The sequence below is a fragment of the Triticum aestivum genome, chromosome 1B, assembly GCF_018294505.1.
Source record: "Triticum aestivum cultivar Chinese Spring chromosome 1B, IWGSC CS RefSeq v2.1, whole genome shotgun sequence".
NCBI classification, from domain to species: domain Eukaryota; kingdom Viridiplantae; phylum Streptophyta; class Magnoliopsida; order Poales; family Poaceae; genus Triticum; species Triticum aestivum.
In genome coordinates, this window is record NC_057795.1 from 598,612,450 (window position 1) to 598,637,932 (window position 25,483).

Below are 25,483 nucleotides of genomic sequence, written 5' to 3' on the forward strand. Positions count from 1 at the left end.
TCCCCTTATTCCGGGATTCTCATCAATACGGGCGTGGGTAACCCAATCGCACCCTTTGGTATGATTCTCTAATTGAAAGCGAGTCCCAAACGGTTATGGGGAGGGCTCTTGGTATTCCACTCCTTTATAAAGAGACCAAGGCTCGAATCCTTTCTTTTTCAATCCAATCGAATCCGCCCCTCACCTCGAGTTCCAACACTCAAAGCTCTAACTTTAGGCGCTTCGGACCTTCGACGATGTCCAGCTCCGACCTTCAAGGCCGGTGGGTGCCTTCCTCCATGACGGAAGAAGACGTGCGAAAGCTGAGAGATGCCAGGTATCTAACCGGCGAAATCTCGCATAGGCTGCCTACTCAAGGGCAGGCCATTCCCTCTCCCCAGCCCGGTGAGAGCGTGGTGTTCACATCTTACTTCCTTCGGGGGCTAGGCTTCCCGTTTGATCCCTTCGTGAGGGGGCTGATGTTCTATTACGGGCTCGAATTTCACGACTTAGCTTTGGAGTCCATCCTCCAAATTTCATCATTCATCATCGTGTGTGAGGCCTTCCTCCATATCACTCCTCACTTTGGATTGTGGCTTAGAACCTTCAACGTGGAGCCGAAGATGATAAAAGGGCAGCATGCTGAGTGCGGAGGAGCTATTGTAAGCAATATAGCCGGTGCTCCCAGGCCCGAGGGCACTTTCCAAGAGGAGTTCGGCTTATGGCAACAGGACTGGTTTTACATCACAGCCCCCAGGGGCACCACATGGGTGGCGCCACCTGCTTTCCGCTTGGGTCCCCCACCACAGCGATCATCATGGGTCAATGAAGGGCTTATCTGGGGGCCATCCAAAGACATGCCCCTACTGCAGGACCGCATTCGGGATCTCCTAGAAAGATATATTAACTTGACCGTAGTGGCGCAAGTTATGCTGATTCGCCGCACGCTGCCCTGCAAACGTCGCGCTTTCCGCCTGTGGGAATTTAATCCGGAGGAACCATGAGTCCTCCAACATTTTATGGGCGCGACACCCGTGGAGATGTACAAATTGTTCTTTGGATCACAAGCAAGGTGTCCGGATTTGTCCAAGGATGCAGGTCTGAGCTGCAATCGCCCGGATGCTAAGGTAAGTAGCCCCGTATTTGGATACACCATCCGTATTTTCATCATAAAGTTGCCCTTTAACAGAGTCCCTTGAATAGGAGTGGATAGCGAAGGCAAAACTTATTAGGTGTCCAGCCCCCCTGCCTGAGATCGCGTCGGATCCTGTGTTAACCAGGATGCTGGAGATTATGCTTTCGTCAGAGGGCGAAGAGGGGAACCAAGGAGCTACCGCCTCCACGGAGGAGACCGTCAGGAAGGGAGGAATCGACACTTCCCCCAACCTGGGAAAGAAAAGGAGTGCCTCTGAAGACCCGGGGGGGATGACCTCGAAACGGGGGAAGAAATCTTCGTCAGAGGGTCCGGCGCCGGAGACTGCCCCGGCCGCATTGCGCCCTCAAGGGGATCAGCTTTCCTCCGAGCCGTAAGTAGAGAGAGGGCTTCAAAAATGAGTAGCATCCCTGTTTTATTTCTGAGGAAGGTAACCAAAATATTACCTTGCAGTTCGGATCTCAACCCTTCTCAGCAGACCTCGTCTTCAGGGGATCTTCGTCCAGAGGTGATGGAGAGCGAAATGCCTCCCCTAGCTGCACCAACTTACGAGGCAGGCGACCCTGAAGTGTCATTGGTGCGCGGTCGGAGAGGCTGAGGGATCTGCTTGGGCGAGCGTCGGTCTCAGAAGAACACCGTATGTTGATGAACATGGTGATAGGAAGGATTTCATCTGCAGAAAGCAGATTGTACGAGGCCGCCAGGAGTTTACTGACAGGCTTTGAGGTACGTGAAAAGGTGTACCTTTTGATAGAGCTGCATATAAAATGCGTCCTGTCTAAATAGTAGCCCCTGAGACTTTGTGCGTCGTCAAGAGTGATGGCGCACAGAGGATCATAACCCCAGGTATAAAATGTTACGTTTTTATGAAGGTGGCGAGGCGTTCGGTGGCTAGCCGGACTGATGAATCTGCCGAGCTAAAGCGTCAACTTGACGTGGCGGATGCCGACATCGCGCTTATACATAAGCGGCTAGATGAGGCACAAGGTATGCTCCACAGACATCTGATAAGAGGAGTGCGATGCTTGTGCCTTACAATATATGTGCTTAATGCAGATAGTGCTGCTGCCGTGGAGAACCTTCAGGCGGAACTTGCCCGAGCCAAGGAGCAAGCAAGGAAAAGTGATGCGGCTGCCGTTAAGGTGGCTGAAGAGCTGAAAGCCGAACAGGCTACTCATTGCCAGAGCAAGAAGGTAATAGCCGAGATGGCTATAAAATTGAAGGATGCTGCCGACCGCTATAAATTTCTCAAATAAGAAGAAAGGACGGCTCAGAAGGACCTTGAGAAGATCACTACTGAGGCTAAGGATACTCGCTCTGCAATGAGAGCTATGAAGGAGGAGCTGCGTCAGACCGGAGATATCACTGCTGGAAGGCCCTATATGCTGCGGATGAAGTTCGGGGATCCTAGGTATGCTCCGTTAGACCGGCAGTGGAGTGCGGAAAACACTTATCTGGATTTGGCAGCGAGTGCGGCAGACGCAACCGAACACTTCCGAGGTCGAGGTGACCATAAATTGGAAGAACTTTTTTGGTCGCAGTTCCACAATACCGAATGCCTACTTTCGGTATCCGACCGTTTGGCCGCCTGGGCAGAGCTGAACAGGTTATCCGGACTCGCCATGAACTATGTTGCGAGTCGTTTGTGGTCGGGTTTGGATTGGTGCAGCAGTTCCTTGGTTCTTTGCCGTATGTTAATGCAATGAAGAGGTCGGCGTGCATAGAGGGTGCACAAATGGCTCTTGCCCGTGTCAAGACATACTGGGCGGATATGAAGGCCAGTGTTGTTGCATCCCGGGATTCGGACGAAGGTCGGGTACCTGCCAGGCACTACTTTGAGGAAGTTCTTCCGGGCGCTCGTTTAATATAAGCGCAGTGCTCGAAGGATGTTGTGTTTGAATAGCATGTGCTATTGTAAAAGAAATATTATGATAGAATATAAAAGCTTTTTATACTTGTGCTTGCAAAAATTATAATACCTCCTGTGCGGCCGTTAATGTATATGTGTATATAACCTGAAAGATGGCAGTCGTTGGCTTCAGCCCCCATGCATATAATGCGGGGGTGTTCGCAAAAAAGGCGCCTTACCACACTTAATCCAACGTCTTGGTCCTACAAAGGAGGTGATAGCGCAGCGAACTAGGCAACCGGACTATAATGCTTTATCACTTTCACTTAGCCATAGGAGTTTGACATTGGGGCTACTCAATAGCCCCTAAAGGCACCACGCTCGCCCGAATTTGGGGCGCATGTGTGCCTGACTGGGAAGCGGTCCTTCGTTAATGCGTAGGAATCCTAAAGATTCCAAGAGTCATCGAGTGGTTGACCAGTCTCTCGCTATATCATGACAGTCAGTTTTCGGCTTTCTCTACTGAGGTGATCGCCTGGCCGAACCAGGGCACAATGGCAGTAGTTCTCCCGGTGCCGCGTTAGCCGATATAACGGAATGTAAGGCAGCAAAACATAGGAGCCGGGCAAACCCAACATTCGACCAAAGACATGATTCAGAGCTGATGCATATAAGGCCAAACTCGCGATGTCGAACACTCCCTAAGGTATTCGGTCTTTATGAAGACGGGGCAAAATAGAGCCCTTGGTAAAAAAAGCCCCTGGTGTCCAGGTACGCGCAAAATTCTGGCATGGCCACATGCCAAGACGCCAGCCTCCTCCTTGGTTATAGCGAAAACCGGGGGATGTTGTCAATAAGAGACAGTAAAAAAGGTTTACGCAGGGTCTTAATCTGAAAAGAATCCTTGAAATGGGTCCCTACTGCACGTCTGCGCCTGTGTCTTCGTTGTGCTGTATCCTGGACGGGCGTAGCACGATGTTCATCTGCGAAAGAGATGAACTTAGTGAAAAATAAGCGTGCGAGAAATCTATATTAAAATAAACAAAATATAGTTGGAGCAAGAATTGAGCCATATTGTCTGCTGGCGTGAACACGCGGAGCCCTTGTACAGGGTTATGCGGCTATTAAACCTATGTATGTTTACGCCGGACTCGTGGAGCAGTGTCCGGGATAGTAGGGCTGGATTAGTGTGCGGCTGTCCAGGCGGCCGCACCTTTACCCGTACTTTGGGGGTCAATTGATATTCCCCTGCAATGAGATGATGCCTCGTGGGCCGGGCATTTTAAGTGTAAGGGATGCATAATGCGGTATTGCATTAAAGCGGGCGAAAGCCTCACGTCCAGGCAGCACTTGATAGCGGCTTACGAATGGGGCGATGTGGAATGTTAGCTTTTCGCTTCGGAAGTTGTCGGGTGAGCCGAACGTGACTTCTAACGAAAGGGAACCCATACTCTGGGTATCTGGACCCGGCGTGACTCCTTGAAAGGAAGTGTTGCCATGGCGGATTATAGCTGGGTTTACCCCTAGTTTGCGGATTGTGTCCTGATATAACAGGTTTAAGTCACTACCGCCGTCCATAAGTACTTCTGTAAATTGGAGTCCGTCAATAATCGGATTCAAGACCAAGGCAGTCCACCCTGTGTTACGGGCTCCTCTAGAGTAATCCTGATGATCAAAGGTGATTGGTTGTAACAACCAGTGACGATGTTCTTCTAGGGCTGGCTGTATGGCGCGTGTCTTTGTAAGCGCCGTTCTGTTTTTCCCTTTTGTCATCTGAAGTGAATTTACTGTTTTGACTTCTTGTGGGAACTTCTTTTGTTCTCCGGTGTTCTGCTTGTGGGGTGTGATGTCATCCTCGCTTGGTGTGTCGAGCCCCTTGTGTTCGGCGTTGAGTTTGCCGGACTGCTTGAAGACCCAACAATCTCTGTGGGTATGGTTTGCAGGTCTCCCGGGAGTACTGTGGATTTGACATATTTTGTCCAGGATTTTGTTGAGGTTAGACAGCTCGTCCCTGTCATCTTTGGGTGGCGGCTTTTTCTGATTTTGCCGAGAGCTTTTGAATCCGGTGTTGACTGTCGTGCTCATCGGGTTGCTATCCATGATTTGGCGCTGTTCTTTGTTACGGCGCGGTTTCCCGTTTCCATCTCTGAGTTTGGATGTGCTCGGGTCGCTGGTGCTACTTCTTGCCAACCAGCTATCCTCTCCTGTGCAAAAGCGGGTCATGAGGCTTGTTAATGCGGCCATTGTTTTTGGCTTTTCTTGGCCGAGGTGTATGGCGAGCCATTCGTCTCGGACGCTATGTTTGATAGCTGCTAGGGCCTCGGCGTCCGGACAGTCGACTATCTGATTCTTTTTAGTAAGGAATCTGTTCCAGAGTTTCCGGGCTGACTCTCTGGGCTGCTGAGTTATATGACTCACTTCATCTGCATCCAGAGGTCGGACATAGGTCCCTTGAAAATTTGCCCGGAAAGCATCCTCGAGCGCTTCCAAACTTCCCATGGTGTTTTCGGGAAGGCTTTTAAGCCAATGTCGGGCTGGCCCTTTGAGCTTAAGGGGTAAGTATTTTATGGCGTGGAGGTCATCTCCTCTGGCCATGTGTATGTGGAGGATATAATCCTCGATCCAGACTCCAGGGTCTGTTGTTCCCTCGTATGCTTCTATGTTCACGGGCTTGAATCCCGCTGGAAATTCATGATCCAGCACCTCATCGGTAAAACATAGGGGATGTGCGGCGCCCCTGTATGTAGGTGTGCCGCAATGTTCGGAAATTTTTTGCATTGCATTGCTCACTGGAGCTTGCTTTCTTGGCCCATAGATGGATCTGGTTGGGCCAGTTTTTTCATGCGAATCCTTGGGCGGATCGCGCGCCACATTGAGTGCGGCGCCCTTTGTCGATTGAGATCGATCGTGGGGTCGTCTATCCGACCTTGTGGCTTCCTTATTTTTTGACTGTTGGGGCTCTATGGCCTCTTCATCAAATTCCGATAGTAGTTTCCGCTTCGGATAGCTCTTTGTGTGACGACTGCTGCCGTACTTGTGTGCGGTATTGAGTACTTTGCCCCATCTGATCCTGAGTGCATCTTCTGATGTTTGAGCCTCCGCTTCTGCTTTTTCAGGCACGTGCAGTGGCAACGAGCCTTTGGTGGAGGTTCTGATGTTCCAGCAATTTGTCCGGCGTGAGGTCGTCCGGACAATTATCTTTCCCGGGGATGGGTTGTTCGGATTGTCTGCCCTGTTTAGACGGTTGCTCGATGGCATGTTCATCTTCCGTTGATTCGCCCTGCTCTATGGCTGGGTCTTTGTCGAGGTGGGGCCTGGCGTGGCGCTTACACCGCCGCTCTGACTATTTTTCGAGGGAGCGATCCCTGGTTGCGCCCTTTTGATCCTCGTAGTCATTTCTTTTAGGTGTGTCCACCATGTATACATCGTATGACGAGGTGGCCTTCCAGTTCCCTATAGGTGCTGGTTCTTGGTCGTCTCCTTCATCGGCGTCCATACCGTCGATGTCTTTGGAGTCGAAGTCGAGCATGTCGGTTAGATCGTCGACAGTGGCTATAAAGTGGGTGGTGGGTGGGTTTCAAATTTCTTTATCGTCCGCATCCCAACCCTGCTGAACATAGTCCGGCCAGGGCTCTCCTGACAAAGAGAGAGACTTTAGGGAGTTCAGGATATCGCCAAAGGGCGAGTGCTGAAAGACGTCCGCGGCGGTGAACTCCATGATCGGAACCCAATCGGGTTCGATCGAAGGGGTGCAGGAGATTCGGAGTCCGGAATGGAGTCCGGCACCTTGGAGTCACGGGCCTTGCAAAGGACTAGGCTGGTATTTGGCTCTATCGCCATAGAGATTGCAGCTCCCGGGGCGGTGTCCAACCGTCCATCCCTGACTAGCGCAGTCGCCTCTGAGCTAATGATCGGAGCGGACACCTGAGCGGCACTCTGGGCGCTGTCCGGCGACAGAGTTAGATCATACCCATCGGGACAGTGCGGCACGCTCGGCCGTGACTCGAGTCCGTCGAAGATCAAGTCCCCGCGGATGTCGCCATGTAATATAAGCTTCCAAACCTGATCTGATGGCCAGGGGCGTAGCTTTCGATCTGCTCCAGATGGCCAAGCGAGTTGGCCCGCAGTGCAAAGCCGCCGAATACGAAGATCTGTCCGGGGAGAAAAGTCTCACCCTGGACCGCGTCATGGCTGACGATCGAAGAAGCCATCGGGCCTAAAGGTGACGACACAGAGGGACTCTCAATGAAAGCACCAATGTCAGTGTCAAAACCGGCGGATCTCGGGTAGGGGGTCCCGAACTGTGCGTCTAGGCAGATGGTAACAGGAGACAAGGGACATGGTGTTTTAATCCAGGTTTGGGCCCTCTCGGTGGAGGTAAAACCCTACTCTTGCTTGATCAATATTGATGATATGGGTAGTACAAGAGCTGATCTACCATGAGATCAGAGAGGCTAAACCCTAGAAGCTAGCCTATGGTGTGATTGTTGTTCGTCCTACGGACTAAAACTCTCCGGTTTATATAGACACCGGAGAGGGCTAGGGTTACACAGAGTCGGTTACAATGGGAGGAGATCTTCATATCGTATCGCCAAGCTTGCCTTCCACGCCAAGGAAAGTCCCATCCGGACATGGGACGAAGTCTTCAATCTTGTATCTTCATAGTCCGGGAGTCCGGCCAAAGGTCATAGTCCGGCCATCCGGACACCCCCTAATCCAGGACTCCCTCAATGACCGTTAAAGGGTGAGGCTGACAGCCAAGGTATGATGATTTTTGCATGACCATCAGGGTCTGGATCCCCAAGTCAGTTAGTGGCCGGATTACATATGGAGCCGCAAAGGCATACCCTCAGAGGATTACTCTGCTCTACCAGGATTTCATATCCCGCTAACCCGATTAAAATGGTTAGTGTGAAAAATCCAAATGGGCATAGCGACAAAATGAGAAAGTCCAAAATCTGAACAAGCAGCTCGGACTCGGAATACTCACCAACGGAAACAAGTACACGTTTAGTCTGTCAGGAAAAGCATTTGTCCGTCAGCCCCCTGTCGGGCCAGTCTCAAGATGTAAATATTTGAGGTATGACTCAGCTATTACTCTATGCATCGTTATATTGCTAACGACAAAAGGCAGTCGAATCTTTGGTACATACCTCATGCTCGAGCCGAAGGAACAAAAAAAATTAGTACCACTTATGAGCAGTCAGATCCCGTCAGAAGATGGCCATGATTAATTCTCAGCATTTATTGAAACCAGAAGGCGTGTATTTATTTGAAGCAACCTCATGACCGAAGTAAAAAGGTTTTCATGACCAAAAGAAAAATTTATGCTCAGATCCATTGGATATCACCACATGTATGAAAAATCAACGTCAGTAATAAGGAATTGGTATATGAGCAAAGACCCATCAGAATTTTGGGAAAGGTCAAGCAATCCACCCCAAAGCAAGGTAAGTTAATCATCTGAAATTCTTGGGGGAACAATAAATGAAGGAAAAAGGATACCCGAGTTGGAAACGGTGTCCTAAAGTCATACTTGTTCCCTGAGCAACCAAATCTCGAGGACGAGATTTCTTTAAGGGGGGAAGGTTTATAACAACCTGGATTTTGGCCCTTTTCTTTTTCTTTTAATTTAATTGGTTTTTGCTCTGTTTTTGTTTTTGGAGTGGTTCGGTGGCCTTGCCACCTGGGAAATCATCCTCATTCCCCTTCCCAAGTGGCTCATCATTCTCAAAACCTTGCCAAGATCATGTCACTCCACTGCTTGACCAAACCCTAATTTCTTTTTCTAGGGAAAATTCCTTTTTCTATTAAAGGAATAACTCTGTCTGCCCTAGGTTGTGAAGCAACCTATATTTTTGTCCATCCATAAATTCCCAAATCATTCTCATAATTTCTTTGTGTCATATATTGCTCAAATATGCCCGAACTTTCTTGTCCTAGCCCAAGAATAATTCTCCAAAAATTATTCTTCATTTCTGTCCAGAGTGGCACTTTGTGAAGGAAGTGTCATTTATCTTATCTTGTTTGCTCCCAAACTTCTTGGGCATTCTTTTATGTCCAAATAATTGCCACATGCCAAAATTCAACTTTATTTTCCTAGCCAATCTTCCTCAGTGATTTTTCAAAGTTTCTGTCAAACAGAAGCCCCTGTGAAGGAAGTACTAGCTAGGAGCATCCAAATGAGTTGAAAGTTTGCATGCCTGTTCATGTGCTCATATAATTAGCATCCTCCAAATTTCAGCTCCATCCCTTGATCTATGTGAGCACAGGACCAAATCTTTGATTCTGGTAATATTTTCAGATTGTGAAGCAAGTATAAGTTTTATTGCTTCAAAAATCCTGATAAATTACCAGATTCTTCTCCTACCCAAATAACTTCTCTCCACCAAATTTGGCACCATTTCACTTAGCCAATATTTCTCCAAAATTCTTGCAAGATTCTGGTCAGTGAAGATAGCTTTGAAGGAAGTACCATTTTGGTGAAGCCAATTGGTATGAAATTCTTACAGCATCTCTATATGTTCAAATCATCAAGCCTTGCTAAATTTCAGCTCAAGTGGAATCACCATGTGAGTGCATCATCCAATGCTCATTTCTGGACCAGATTTGGCAGTTACAAAGCAACTATATTAAACCTTGGTCCAAATCTTCTCAAAGTTACCAGGATGAAAGTCCTTCTTACCCTAAACCTCGCAGACAAACTCTCTGGCTCCAATCCCTTTCCTATTAATCAGCAGTTGTCACCCAAGTTTACTGTAGTAAACTTCAGAGGGTGATTACCATTTAACCATACCAGTTTTCATCGATCTACCACCGGAGTTGAAACCTCCCCTAGAAGGACTTACCACTAGACAACAGGTTCAAGCCCATCTCCCCCACTACATGCTAGTGCACGCGGTGACCGCGTTAATGGCATCACTGTGCACCCACTCTGTGTGCAGTGGCCGCGTCTAGTGGCCGTTTGTGCTTCGGCACCTCCTCCTCTCGTCGCCTTCGCGCGCGTGACCGTGTCCATTGTTTTCCCCTCATCTTCGCTGTTCCCCTGGACCCCTCTCCCCCTCCGGCAGCTTCCTCACCGACGCAAGCCGCCGTGCGCCCACGGGTGAACAGTGGCGGTTTGGCTCGGAGCTCGCCGTCTTCTTCCTCCCTACACTCCCTTGGCCGCCTCTTCCCCGTGAGCTCTCCCTCCTATTCCATCTCATCGCCTATCTCCAAGCTCATGCCCGTGCACACGCGTCCGCAGTGACGGACACGTGGCCGCGGCGACGATAGCACGACACACCCCTTCACTGCCTATATAAGGCCACACTGTCCCCGTTTCTCCTCACCACTGGCCTCCCCCGCATCCTAGAAGCCTCCCCGACCAATCCCCGGAGCCAAACGCCTCCCTTTCCTCCCTGATGGCCGCCGTGCCCGCCTTGGCCTTGGCCTAAATTCACTCAATGCCGAGCTCCTCCCTCCCTCTTTCAACCACCAGAGACCTCCATCCTCACCCCGGAGCCACCCCAACATCTCTCCTCCTCCTCCTGTGGTTGTTTGCCACAAACTCCCAGGAGGTCGAAGCTCTCCTTCGCTGCGGCTCCCTGTTCCGTCTTCTTTGCTATTCTTTGGCATGGGCAGATCCCTCAGTCGGGTGCGACTCATCTCCCCGAGCTCGTCGGTGTGCTGCACGGCTCGGGGGATGGCCGGAGTCGGCTGGGCGAGCGCCGACGCCGACGACCTCTCCTCTGCCCTGCGCATGGCGTCGGGGAAAGAAGAAGGAGGAGCGGGACGAGGGAGTTGACCGCGCGTGGACCCCACGGCCCCATGCGTTAGTGGCTCGGTAAGCCGGCCCTGCCTTTGCCACGCTGGATAAGTGGAGGCGTAATCCGCTGGATTATGTCTTCGTTTATCGAAAGCGTATTCCTCCTCTAGTTCAGCCCAAAATGCATTTTCACTTTCAAGAAATGTATTTCCTTCTAATACGGTTTCTGTTTTTCTGTCCAGGCCCTGTTTGAAAATATTTTCATTACACATAGGTCCCTGGCAGAAAAACAATTGTATCTTTTCAACCACAACTCCAAATGTGGTGAATCCAACGCCCACTTCTTCGTCTTGTCGAGCCCGTTCTATTGTTATCATTTTCATTATGTTTCAGCATTCTAAAAATGACCATTTTGCCCTTGCCGTAACCAGCCCCTTTCGACAGAGAATGTTTTCCGGTGATTCTTTTCGCGATCTTTATGTGCTTCTCCCCGGTGTATTCTTCATCCCCAGGCAAGCCACAACCACCATTTGCATGATAGCCATGCAGTAGCATTGGTTTTCAACTTGAATCTTTAATAACGGTATGCTTGTTTTGCTACTGCTGTCATTATTTCAGTCATGCTTATGGATCGGTGGTTACCGTCATGCGTTGTTTTCTTGGACTCTGTTATCATGACTTATTTGCTAGTATTACTTTCATATTCCCATGCTTGATAATAGCACCTATTGAGTTGGTCATGTTCTTTGGTGCATGACTAACGTCGGTTATCGAGTATCGTTAAAATGCTTTGTTCCTTGTTGTTAGTTGGTTAAGTGTTGACTCGGTTATGTTATTGATGTGTTCTTGCATGGTACTTAATGTTGATGATAAGGGTCATGTTATGCTATGAGTAGTGTTGTACTTGTAATATTCATGCTCATCATTATGCCATGCTCAGTTTGATATGAATCATTGTTGATATGGTGGATAGTTATGCTGTACTCTCATGCTTATGTTGATATCATACTCATGCATCGTAATTGCATCATGTTATTTTATCATGGCTCAGCATATTGCATTCAAGTTTAACCGGATTAAATTGACCTTGAACAATTGTTGGTTTAGTCATGGTGCCACCATATCGAGCTGACTAGTGCAACCACGCTTTCCTTTATGGGAAGGTCCTAACTGGATCTATTGTCATGCCTCTCGCCGGTGCCTCCAACGAGGGAAGGTTATGGGCACGCGCTACCCTGATCAGGTAGGCGGACATAAGCCTTGTGTGCCCGTTGTTGTTGTTATGTGCACATGTCCCCGTTTGGGACGGTTTATTGTTTTGGCCATAACGGTGGCCATTGGTGTCTTTGGTAGACACGGGCACACGCAGGACTAGCCCAGTGGGGAGTGAGTCGGAGTGGCCGGGAGAGTGTCATGGCAATAGATCGGTTTTGTCGGAACGCCGTTGGTCCACCCGAATGGGAGTGTGAGCCATGGGTTCCGTGGTGTGGGTACAGTGTACTAACCTCTGCAGAGTGTATATTAAATCTATCAATAGCCGTGCCCACGAATAAGGGCCTAGTTCGTGTCGGTCACACTATGGCTCAACAGTATTGATAATAACTTGATTAATGACAACCCCGTTTCGATGATGAGATAAGTTGGTTGTGATCACCGGAAAGATCACTGTTTGAGACCAAGTGTTGGTCATGGTTGTGATCGCCGGAAAGATCACCATTTGGTTATGAGGTAACCCGTTGAACCAAGAGTGGTTCCGTTTGTGATCATGAGATGATTACCGTGGTATCGAGGATACCGAGTTATTGGATATTCATGATGTTGTGCGAGAATCGTGGGTAAAGATCAAGCTCCTGGTGGTCATTTAATGATTACTATGGTATTGTTTATACCAAGCTTGATTTGATCCTGAGATGATCGTGTGATGTCTGAGGTTGGTAAGTGCTGCATGTGATGGTTACGAGATAACTCGAGCAGAGTAAGTGGGTGCATGATAATGTCATCATGTTGCATGATAGTGTCATCATGTCTATATGTCCATGCCTTGCTCATATTGTCCTAGCTATATCATGTTGTTCAGGCTATGTTGTTCGGATAATATAATGTTAATCTGTGTTTAACCTGTAATTGCCATGTTGTTGTTTGCCTTGAATGCTTCTGGTTATTGAGAGCTTGCAAGTACATTCAATGTACTGACCTGGCGTGTCATGCCAGTTTGCAGGTCATGCCGGATGTGATTGCTTGACTGCTTGTCGTGGTTTCCGTTCGTGCGAGCTAGGATAAGCATTCCAGCTAGAGTCCCTGCAGACTGGAGTTCACCACCATCGTCGTTGTTCCGCTGCCAATAGTTTTTCCGCTGTTTGAGTTGTTCTGCTGCTTGCATAGAGCAACTGAGGATGGTGCAGTGTCGTCGTGCTGATGTTATTCATTGTAATATCGGAGACCTTCTATTCATATTCATGTAATAATAGTAAGCTGGTTTGTTCTATGCTAAGCAGTGCCGTGTTCCAGAAGACTTCTCCTCAATCTCTGGGCTGGAATACGGGGCGTTCCAGTTTCTCTGAGCCGGGGTGCCATAGAGTCCGAATTGGACAAAGGAGAAGGGGGCGCGGCCCCCTTTCCTTCTCCCTCTTCCTCTCCCTCTCCTTCCCTTTTCCCCCTCTGAAAGAAAGGAAAGGGGGCTGACTAGGATTGGGAGTCCTAGTCGGTTTCCCCCCACTTGGGCACGCCCCTAGTGCCAGCCTCATCCCCTCCTCCTTTATATATGAGGGCAGGGGGCACCCCAAAGCACATCAATTGTTCTTATCCATGTGTGGTGCCCCCCTCCATAGTCTACTCCTCCGGTCATATTGTCGTAGTGCTTCGGCAAAGCCCAGCGCGGATCACATCACCATCACCATGCTGTCGTGGTGACGAAACTCTCCCTCGATACTTTGCTGGATCAAGAGTTTGAGGGACGTCATTGAGCTGAATGTGTGCTGAACTTGGAGGTGTCGTACGTTCAGTAGTTGATCGGCTGGATCACGAAGACATTCGACTACATCAACTGCATTAACCTAACGCTTCCGCTTTCGGTCAACGAGGGTACATGGGCACACTCTCTGAAGGAAATATGCCCTAGACTCAATAATAAAGTTGTTATTTATATTTCCTTATATCATGATAAATGTTTATTATTCATGCTAGAATTGTATTAACCGGAAACTTAGTACATGTGTGAATACATAGACAAACAGAGTGTGCCTAGTATGCCTCTACTTGACTAGCTTGTTTATCAAAGATGGTTATGTTTCCTAGCCATATACATGTGTTGTCATTTGATGAATAGGATCTCATCATTAGAGAATGATGTGATGGACAAGACCCATCCGTTAGCTTAACACTATGATCGTTTAGTTTGTTGCTATTGCTTTCATCATGACTTATACATGTTCCTCTGACTATGAGATTATGCAACTCCCGAATACCGAAGGAACACTTGGTGTGCTATCAAACGTCACAATGTAACTGAGTGATTATAAAGATGCTCTACAGGTGTCTTCGATGGTGTTTGTTGAGTTGGCATATATCGAGATTAGGATTTGTCACTTCGATTGTAGGAGAGGTATCTCTGGGCCTTCATGGTGATCGAGATTAGTGATACTGACGATCGAATCTCTGGCAAGTAACATACCGATGACAAAGGGAACAAAGCATGATGTTATGCGGTTTGACCGATAAAGATCTTCATAGAATATGTAGGAACCAATATGAGCATCCAGGTTCCGCTATTGGTTATTGACTCGAGATGAGTCTTGGTCATGTCTACATAGTTCTCGAACCCGTAGGGTCCGCATGCTTAACTTTCGATGACGATATGTATTGTCAGTTATGTGATTTGATGTACCGAAGGTTGTTCGGAGTCCTGGATGTGATCACGGACATGATGAGGAGGTCGAGACATGAAGATTGATATATTGGAAGGTTATGTTTGGACACCGGAAAGGTTTCGGATATGTTCGGGCATTTTCCGGAGTACCGGGGGGGGAGGTTACCGGAACCCCCCGGGCGGTTAATGGGCCTTCATGGGCCTTAGTGGAAGAGAGGAGGAGGCGGCCAGGTGGAGGCATGTGCCCCCAAGCCCAATCCGAATTGGGGAGGGGGGACGGCCCCCCTTTCCTTCTCTCCCTCTTCCCCTTCCTTCCCCTCCTAGTTGGACTAGGAAAGCGGGGAATCTACTCCTAGTAGGAGTAGGATTCCCTGCCTTGGGGCGCGCCCCATGGGGCCGGCCGGCCCCCTCCTCCACTCCTTTATATACGGGGGAGGGGGCACCTCATAGACACACAAGTTGATTTCTTAGCCGTGTGCGATGCCTCCCTCCACAGATTTCCACCTCAGCCATATTGTTGTAGTGCTTAGGCGAAGCCCTGCATAGGTAACTTCATCATCACCGTCACCCAGCCGTCATGCTGACGAAACTCTCCCTCAGCCTTAGCTGGATCTAGAGTTCCAGGGACGTCACCAAGTTGAACGTGTGCAGATTGCAGAGGTGCCTTGCATTCGGTACTTGATCGGTTGGATCGCGAAGACGTTCGACTACATCAACCGCGATACTTTACGCTTCTGCTTTCCGTCTACGAGGGTACATGGACACACTCTCCCCGCTCGTTGCTATGCTTCTCCTAGATAGATCTTGCATGATCGTAGGAATTTTTTTGAAATACTATGGTCCCCTACAGTGGCGTACGAGCTAGGTCTGTGTGTAGATGTTATATGCACGAGTAGAACACAAAGAGTTGTGGGCGATAATAGTCATACTGTTTACCAGCATGTCATACTTTGATTCGGTGGTATTGTTGGATGAAGCGGCCCAGACCGACATTACATGACCGCGTTTATGAGACTGGTTCTACCACCGTGCTCTGCACACAGGTGGCTAGTGAGTGTATGTTTCTCCAACTTTAGTTGAATCGAGTGTGACTATGCCCGGTCCTTGTTGAAGGTTAAAACATCACACTTGACGAAAAATCATTGTGGTTTTGATGCGTAGGTAAGAACGGTTCTTGCTAAGCCCGTAGCAGCCACGTAAAACTTGCAAGAACAAAGTAGAGGACGTCTAACTTGTTTTTGCAGGGCTTGCTATGATTTCATATGGTCAAAACGTGATGATATATAATTTGTTGTATGAGATGATCATGTTTTTTAATAGTTATCGGCAACTGGCAGGAGCCATATGGTTGTCTCTTTATTGTATGAAATGCAATCGTCATGTAATTGCTTCACTTTAGCACTAAGAGGTAGCGATAGTCGTAGAAGCAATAGTTGGTGAGACGACAACGATGCTTCGATGGAGATCAAGGTGTCAAGACGGTGACGATGGTGATCATGACGGTGCTTTGGAGATGGAGATCAAAAGCACAAGATGATGATGGCCATATCATATCACTTATTTGATTGCATGTGATGTTATCTTTTTATGCATCTTATTTTGCTTAGTACGGCGGTAGCATTATAAGATGATCTCTCACTAAATTTCAAGGTACAAGTGTTCTCCCTGAGTATGCACCGTTGCGACAGTTCGTCGTGCAGAGACACCACGTGATGATCCGGTGTGATAAGCTCTACATTCACATACAACGGGTGCAAGCCAGTTTGGCACACGTAGAATACTCGGGTTAAACTTGACGAGCCTAGCATATGCAGATATGGCCTCGGAACACTGAGACCGAAAGGTCGAGCGTGAATCATATAGTAGATATGATCAACATAGTGATGTTCAGCATTGGAAACTACTCCATCTCACGTGATGATCGGACATGGTTTAGTTGATATGGATCACGTGATCACTTAGATGATTAGAGGGATATCCATCTAAGTCGGAGTTCTTAAGTAATATGATTAATTAAACTTTAACTTATCATGAATTTAGTACCTGATAGTATTTTGCATGTCTATGTTGTTGTAGATAAATGGCCCGTGCTATTGTTCCGTTGAATTTTAATGGCATTCCTAGAGAAAGCTAAGTTGAAAGATGATGGTAGCAACTACATGGACTGGGTCCGTAACTTGAGGATTATCCTCATTGCTGCATAGAAGAATTATGTCCTGGAAGCACCACTAGGTGCATGACCCATTACAGGAGCAACACCGGACGTTGTGAACGCCTGGCAGAGCAAAGCTGATGACTACTCGATAGTTTAGTGTGCCATGCTTTACGGCTTAGAACCGGGAGTTCAACATTTTTTTGAACGTCATGGAGCATATGGTATGTTCCAGGAGTTGAAGTTAATATTTCAAGCAAATGCCCGGATTGACAGATATGAAGTCTCCAATAAGTTCTACAACTGCAAAATGGAAGAGAATAGTTCTGTCAGTGAGCAGATACTCAGAATGTTTGGGTACCACAATCACTTGACTCAACTGGGAATTAATCTTCTGGTTGATAGTGTCATTGACAGAATTCTTCAATCACTTCTACCAAGCTACAAAAGCTTCATGATGAACTATAATATGCAAGGGATGGATAAGACAATTCCTGAGCTCTTCGCAATGCTAAAGGCCGCGGAGGTAGAAATCAAGAAGGAGCATCAAGTGTTGATGGTCAATAAGACCACTAGTTTCAAGAAGAAGGGAAAATGGAAGAAGGGGAACTTCAAGAAGAACAGCAAGCAAGTTGCTGCTCAAGTGAAGAAGCCCAAGTCTGGACCTAAGCCTGAGACTGAGCACTTCTACTGCAAAGGGACTGGTCACTGGAAGAAGAACTGCCCCAAGTATTTGGCGGATAAGAAGGATTGCAAAGTGAAAGGTATATTTGATATACATGTTATTGATGTGTACTTAACTAATGCTCGTAGTAGTGCCTGGGTATTTCATACTGGTTCTGTTGCTCATATTTGCAACTCGAAACAGGGGCTATGGATTAAGTGAAGATTGGCTAAGGACGAGGTGACGATGCACGTGGGAAATGGTTCCAATGTTGATGTGATCGCCGTCGGCACACTACCTCTACATCTACCTTCGGCATTAGTTTTAGACCTGAATAATTATTATCTGGTGCCAGCGTTAAGCATGAACATTATATCTGGATCTTGTTTGATGCGAGACGATTATTCATTTAAATCAGAGAATAATGGTTGTTCTATTTATATGAGTAATATCTTTTATGGTCATGCACCCTTGATGAGTGGTCTATTTTTACTAAATCTCGATAGTAGTGATACACATATTCATAGTATTGAAGCCAAAAGATATAAGTTCAAGAATGATACTGCAACTTATTTGTGGCATTGCCGTTTAGGTCATATTGGTGTAAAGAGCATAATGAAACTCCATGTTGATGGGCTTTTGGAATCACTTGATTATGAATCACTTGATGCTTGCGAACCATGCCTCATGGGCAAGATGACTAAGACTCCATTCTCTGGAACAATGGAGTGATACGTCTCCAATGTATCTATAATTTTTGATCGTTCCATGCTATTATATTATCTGTTTTGGATGTTTAACGGGCTTTAATATGCTCTTTTATATTATTTTTGGGACTAACCTTTTAACCGGAGGCCCAGTGCCAGTTGCTGTTTTTTTGCCTATTTCAATGTTTCGTGAAAAGGAATATCAAACGGAATCCAAACAGAACAAAACCTTCGCGAGGATCTTTCTTGAAACGAATGCAATCCAGGAGACTTGGAGTGGAAGTCAGAGACGCAACTAGGTGACCACGAGGCAGGAGCGCGCGCCCCCACCCTCGTGGGCCCCTCTTAGCTCCACCGACCTACTTCTTTCGCCTATATATAGTCCTATACCCTAAAAACATCCATGAGAGCCACGAAACCACTTTTCCACCACTGCAACCTTTTGTACCTGTGAGATCCTATCTTGGGGCCTTTACCGGCGATCTGCCGGAGGGGGATTCGATCACTGAAGGCTTCTACATCAACACCATAGCCTCTTTGATGATGTGTGAGTAGTTTACCGCAGACCTTCGGGTCCATAGTTATTAGCTAGATGGCTTGTTCTCTCTCTTTGGTTCTCAATACAAAGTTCTCCTTGATAATCTTGGAGATCTATTCGATGTAATACTTTTTGTGGTGTGTTTGCCGAGATCTGATGAATTGTGGGTTTATGATCAAGATTATCTATGAACAATATTGGATTCTTCTCTGAATTCTTATATGCATGATTTGATATATTTGCAAGTCTCTTTGAATTATCGGTTTAGTTTGGCCTACTAGATTGATCTTTCTTGCAATGGAAGAAGTGCTTAGCTTTGGGTTCAATCTTGTGGTGTCCTTTCCCAGTGACAGTAGGGGCAGTAAGGCACATATTGTATTGTTGCCATCAAGAATAAAAAGATGGGGTTTATATCATATTGCTTGAGTTTATCCCTCTACATCATGTCATCTTGCTTAATGCATTACTCTGTTCTTATGAACTTAATACTCTAGATGCATGCTGGATAGAGGTCGATGTGTGGAGTAATAGTAGTACATGTAGAATCATTTCGGTCTACTTGACACAGACGTGATGCCTATGCTCATGATCATGCCTAGATATTCTCATAACTATGCACTTTTCTATCAATTGGTCGGCAATAATTTGTTCACCCACCGTAATATATGCTATCATGAGAGAAGCCACTAGTGAAACCTATGGCCGCCAGGTCTATTTTACATTATATTAGTTTATTTTCAACTTGCCAATTTCTGTGGCCATTTATTTTGAAATCTTTACTTTCCAATCTATACAACAAAAATACCAAAAATATCTATTTTATTATCTTTATCAGATCTCACTTTTGCAAGTGGCCGTGAAGGGATTGACAACCCCTTTATCACGTTGGTTGCAAGGTTCTTGATTGTTTGTGCAGGTACTAGGCGATTTGCATGTAGTCTCCTACTAGATTGATACCTTGGTTCTCAAAAACTGAGGGAAATAATTACGCTACTTTGCTGCATCACCCTTTCCTCTTCAAGGGAAAACCAACGCATGATCAAGAGGTAGCAAGAAGGATTTCTGGCGCCGTTGCCTAGGAGATCTACGCTCAAGTCAAGACATACCAAGTACCCATCACAAACTCTTCTTCCTCACATTTTTTGCCATTTGCCTCGCATTTTTCATTATTTGCCATTTGCCTCGCATTTTTCTCTCCCCCACTTGACCTTTGCCTTTTCTTCGCCTCTTTCTCGTTTGCTTTTCTTTCGCCATGGCCGATTCAAAAACGGCTAAGGGTTCTCTCCCGGGTTTTAGTACTTTGGATAGTCCCTCTGTCCTCTCTAAGCTCATAAATAATGATGGTATGGAAACACCTACCTGGGTTATCAATGGGGGTTTGAATAATTTTGATGAAGATGATCCCGAAATTTTTCGTTATTTACTTGATGAGTCTTTGAAAGATGCTTGGGATATGCTATTAAGGATCCAAGCTAGCTATGTGCCCCAATATCAAATTGAGATATACCTAAAAAGCTTTTATGTTGGCTTACCCTCTTCGTTCAAGCAAGTTTTAGATTCTATTTTGAAGAAGGTTTTCTTGAGGGGGATGCCATAGATACCTATGAAAAGATGAAAACCATATTTGGGCACCCCATGAGTGAGAAGGTTGAACCCACCTCTCTTTTGTGCTTTTATCAAAATGAAATTATCAAAGAGATGAAGGCTAGCTTAGATGCAAATTTCTGTAGTGTGCTTAACCTTTCTTCCACCATTAATGGCCACGTGCTTTCTCAAAATATAAAGATAAATTCTATAGATAAGAAATTTTCTCGTTTCTTTCCCAACACCAAAGATGGCAATATCTAGATCTATTCTTGTTTTTATGCCTAGCTAGGGGCGTTAAACGATAGCGCTTGTTGGGAGGCAACCCAATTTTATTTTTTTTCCTTGCCTTTTGTTCCTGTTTAGTAATAAATAATTCATCTAGCCTCTGATTAGATATGGTTTTATGTTTTAATTAGTGTTTGTTCCTAGTAGAACCTTTATGAAGACTTGGGTGAAGTCTTTGCGATCTTGCTGTAAAAAACAGAAACTTTAGCGCTCACGAGATTAGCTGCCATTTTTTTACTGGAGAGTGATTTTAGGTTTTTATTCTAGAATATGATTAATAGATAAATTCCTCACGTCCACCAATTTATTTCAGAATTTTTGGAGTTCCAAAAGTATATGTTTGATACAGATTACTACAGATTGTTCTGTTTTTGACAGATTCTGTTTTTCGTGTGTTGTTTGCTTATTTTGATGAATCTATGGCTAGTATCAGGGGATATGAACCATAGAGAATTTGGAATACAGTAGGTTTAACACCAATATAAATAAATAATGAGTTCATTACAGTACCTTAAAGTGGTGGTTTGCTTTCTTACACTAACGGAGCTCATGAGATTTTCTGTTTAAGTTTTGTGTTGTGAAGTTTTCATGTTTTTGGGTAAAGATTTGATGGATTTTGGAATAAGGAGTGGCAAGAGCTTAAGCTTGGGGATTCCCAAGGCACCAAGAGTTAAAATTCAAGGACAACCAAAAGCCTAAGCTTGGGGATGCCCCGGAAGGCATCCCCTCTTTCGTCTTCGTCTATCGGTAACTTTACTTGAGGCTATATTTTTATTCACCACATGATATGTGTTTTGCTTGGAGCATCTTGTATGATTGGAGTCTTTGATTTTTAGTTTACCACAATCATCCTTGCTGTACACACCTTTTGGTAGAGACACACATGAATCGGAATTTATTAGAATACTCTATGTGCTTCACTTATATCTTTTGAGCTAGATAATTTTGCTCTAGTGCTTCGCTTATATCTTTTTAGAGCATGATGGTGGTTTTATTTTATAGAAATTATTGATATCATGCTTCACTTATATTATTTTGAGAGTCTTTTAGAACAACATGGTAATTTGCTTTGGCTATAAAATTAGTTCTGATATGATGAGCATCCAAGATGGGTATAATAAAAACTATCATATAAAGTGCATTGAATACTATGAGAAGTTTGATTCTTTATGATTGTTTTGAGATATGAGGATGGTGATATTAGAGTCATGCTTGTTGAGTAGTTGTGAATTTGAGAGATACTTGTGTTAAAGTTTGTGATTCCCATAGCATGCACGTATGGTGAACCGTTATGTGATGAAGTTGGAGCATGATTTATTTATGTTGATTGTCTTCCTTATGAATGGCGGTCGGGGACGAGAGATGGTCTTTTCCTACCAATCTATACCCGTAGGAGCATGTGTGTAGTACTTTGTTTCAATAACTAATAGATTTTTGTAATAAGTATATGAGTTCTTTATGAGTAATGTTGAGTCCATGGATTATACGGACCCTCACCCTTCCACCATTGCTAGCCTCTCTAATATTGCGCACCTTTCGCCAGTATCATACACCCACCATATAACTTCCTCAAAATAGCCACCATACCTCCCACCATACACCTTCCTCAAAATAGCCACCATACCTACCTATCATGGAATTTCCATAGCCATTCCGAGATATATTGCCATGCAACTTTCCACCATTCTGTTTATTATGACATGCTCCATCATTGTCATATTGCTTTGCATGATCATGTAGTTGACATCATATTTGTGGCAAGGCCACCATTCATCATTCATACATGTCACTCTTGATTCATTGCATATCTCGGTACACCGTCGGAGGCAATCACATAGAGTCATATTGTTCTAAGTATCGAGTTGTAATTCTTGAGTTGTAAGTAAATAAAAGTGAGATGATATTCATTATTAGAGCATTGTCCATGTGAGGAAAGGATGATGGAGACTATGATTCCCCCATAAGTCAGGATGAAACTCCGGACGAAAAAATGAAAAGAGGCCAAAGAAGCCCAAATAAAAAAAGAGAGGCCAGAGAAGCCCACAAAAAAATGATGAGATAAAAGGAGAGAAGGGACAATGTTACTATCCTTTTCCCACACTTTTGCTTCAAAGTAGCACCGTGATCTTCATGATAGAGAGTCTTTTATTTTGTCACTTTCATATACTAGTGGGAATTTTTCATTATAGAACTTGACTTGTATATTCCAATGATGGGCTTCCTCAAAATGCCCTAGGTCTTCGTGAGCAAGCGAGTTGGATGCACGCCCACTTAGTTTCTTTTGTTGAGCTTCGATACACTTATAGCTCTAGTGCATCCATTGCATGGCAATCCCTACTCACTCACATTGATATCTATTGATGGGCATCTACATAGCTCGTTGATACGCCTAGTTGATGTGAGACTATCTTCTCCGTTTTGTCTTCTCCACAACCACCATTCTATTCCACCTATAGCTCGTTGATATGTATTGCGTGAAAGTTGAAAAAGTTTGAGAACATCAAAGTATGAAGCAATTGCTTGGCTTGTCATCGGGGTTGTGCATGATTAAATACTTTGTGTGATGAAGATAGAGCATAGCCACACTATATGAATTTGTAGGGATAACTTTCTTTGGCCATGTTATTTTGAGAAGACATGATTGCTTTATTAGTATGCTTGAAGTATTATTATTTTTATGTCAACATTAAACTCTTGTCTTGTATCTTTCGGATCTGAACATTCATGCCACAATAAAGAAAATTACATTGAAAATTATGTTAGGTAGCATTCCAAATCAAAAATTCTGTTTTTTATCATTTACCTCCTCGAGGACGAGTAGAAATTAAGCTTGGGATGCTGATACATCTCCAACGTATCTATAATTTTTTATTGTTCCATGCTATTATATTATCTGTTTTGGATGTTTAATGGGCTTTAATATGCTCTTTTATATTATTTTTGGGACTAAACTTTTAACCCGAGGCCCAGTGCCAGTTGCTGTTTTTTTGCCTATTTCAGTGTTTCGCAAAAAAGTAATATCAAACGGAATCCAAACGGAACGAAACCTTCGCGAGGGTCTTTCTTGGAACAAGCGCAATCCAGGAGACTTGGAGTGGAAGTCAGAGACGCAACGAGGCGGCCACGAGGCAGGAGGGCGTGCCCAGGGGGGTAGGCGCGCCCCCACCCTCGTGGGCCCCTCGTAGCTCCAACGACATACTTATTTCACCTATATATACTCTTATACCCTAAAGACATCTAGGAGAGCCACGAACCCACTTTTCCATCGCCGCAACCTTCTGTACCGGTGAGATCCCATCTTGGGGCCTTTTCCAGAGATCTGCTGGAGAGGGATCCGATCACGGAGGGCTTCTACATCAACACCATAGCCTCTTCGATGATGTGTGAGTAGTTTACCACAGACCTTTGGGTCCATAGTTATTATCTAGATGGCTTCTTCTCTCTCTTTGGTTCTCAATACAAAGTTCTCCTCGATGTTCTTGGAGATCTATTCGATGTAATACTTTTTGTGGTGTGTTTGCCGAGATCTGATGAATTGTGGGTTTATGATCAAGATTATCTATGAACAATATTTGATTCTTCTCTAAATTCTTATATGTATCATTTGATATCTTTGCAAGTCTCTTCGAATTATTGGTTTAGTTTAGCCTACTAGATTGATCTTTCTTGCAATGGGAGAAGTGCTTAGCTTTGGGTTCAATCTTGCGGTGTCCTTTCCCAGTGATAGAAGGGGCAGCAAGGCACGTATTGTATTGTTGCCATCGAGGATAAAAATATGGGGTTTATATCATATTGCTTGAGTTTATCCCTCTACATCATGTCATCTTGCTTAATGCGTTACTATGTTCTTATGAACTTAATACTCTAGATGCATGCTGGATAGCGGCCGATGAGTGGAGTAATAGTAGTAGATGCAGAATCGTTTCGGTCTACTTGACACGGACGTGATGCCTATGTTCATGATCATGCCTAGATATTATCATAACTATGCGCTTTTCTATCAATTGCTCGACAGTAATTTGTTCACCCACTGCAATATATGCTATCATGAGAGAAGGCACTAGTGAAACCTATGCCCCCCGGGCCTATTTTACATCATATTAGTTTTTCGTCAACTTGCCAATTTCTGTCGCCGTTTATTTTGCAATCTTTACTTTCCAATCTATACAACAAAAATACCAAAAATATTTATCTTATTATCTTTGTCAGATCTCACTTTTGCAAGTGGCTGTGAAGGGATTGACAACCCCTTTATCGCGTTGGTTGCAGGGTTCTTGATTGTTTGTGCAGGTACTAGGCGATTTGCGTGTAGTCTCCTACTGGATTGATACCTTGGTTCTCAAAAACTGAGGGAAATACTTACGATACTTTGCTGCATCACCCTTTCCTCTTCAAAGGGAAACCAACACATGCTCAAGAGGTAGCATGGAGCGAGCAACATACTTGTTGGAAATAATACATACTGATGTATGCGGTCTGATGAGTGTTGATGCTCGCAACGGGTATCATTATTTTCCGACCTTCATAGATGATTTGAGAAGATATGGGTATATCTACTTAATGAAACATAAGTCTAAAACATTTGAAAAGTTCAAAGAATTTAGTAGTGAAGTGGAAAATCATCGTAACAAGAAAATAAAGTTTCTATGATCTGATCGTGGAGGTGAATATTTGAGTTACGAGTTTGGTCTTCATTTGAAAAAATGCGGAATAGTTTCGCAACTCACGCCACCCGGAACACCATAGCGTAATGGGGTTATGCTTTAGAGACGGCTGCATTCACGTTAAATAGAGCACCATCTAAATCCATTGAGACAACACCATATGAACTATGGTTTGGCAAGAAACCCAAGTTGTCATTTCTTAATGTTTGGGGCCGTGATGCTGATGTGAAAAAGCTTCAACCTGATAAGCTCAAACCCAAATCGAAGAAATGTGTCTTCATAGGATACCCAAA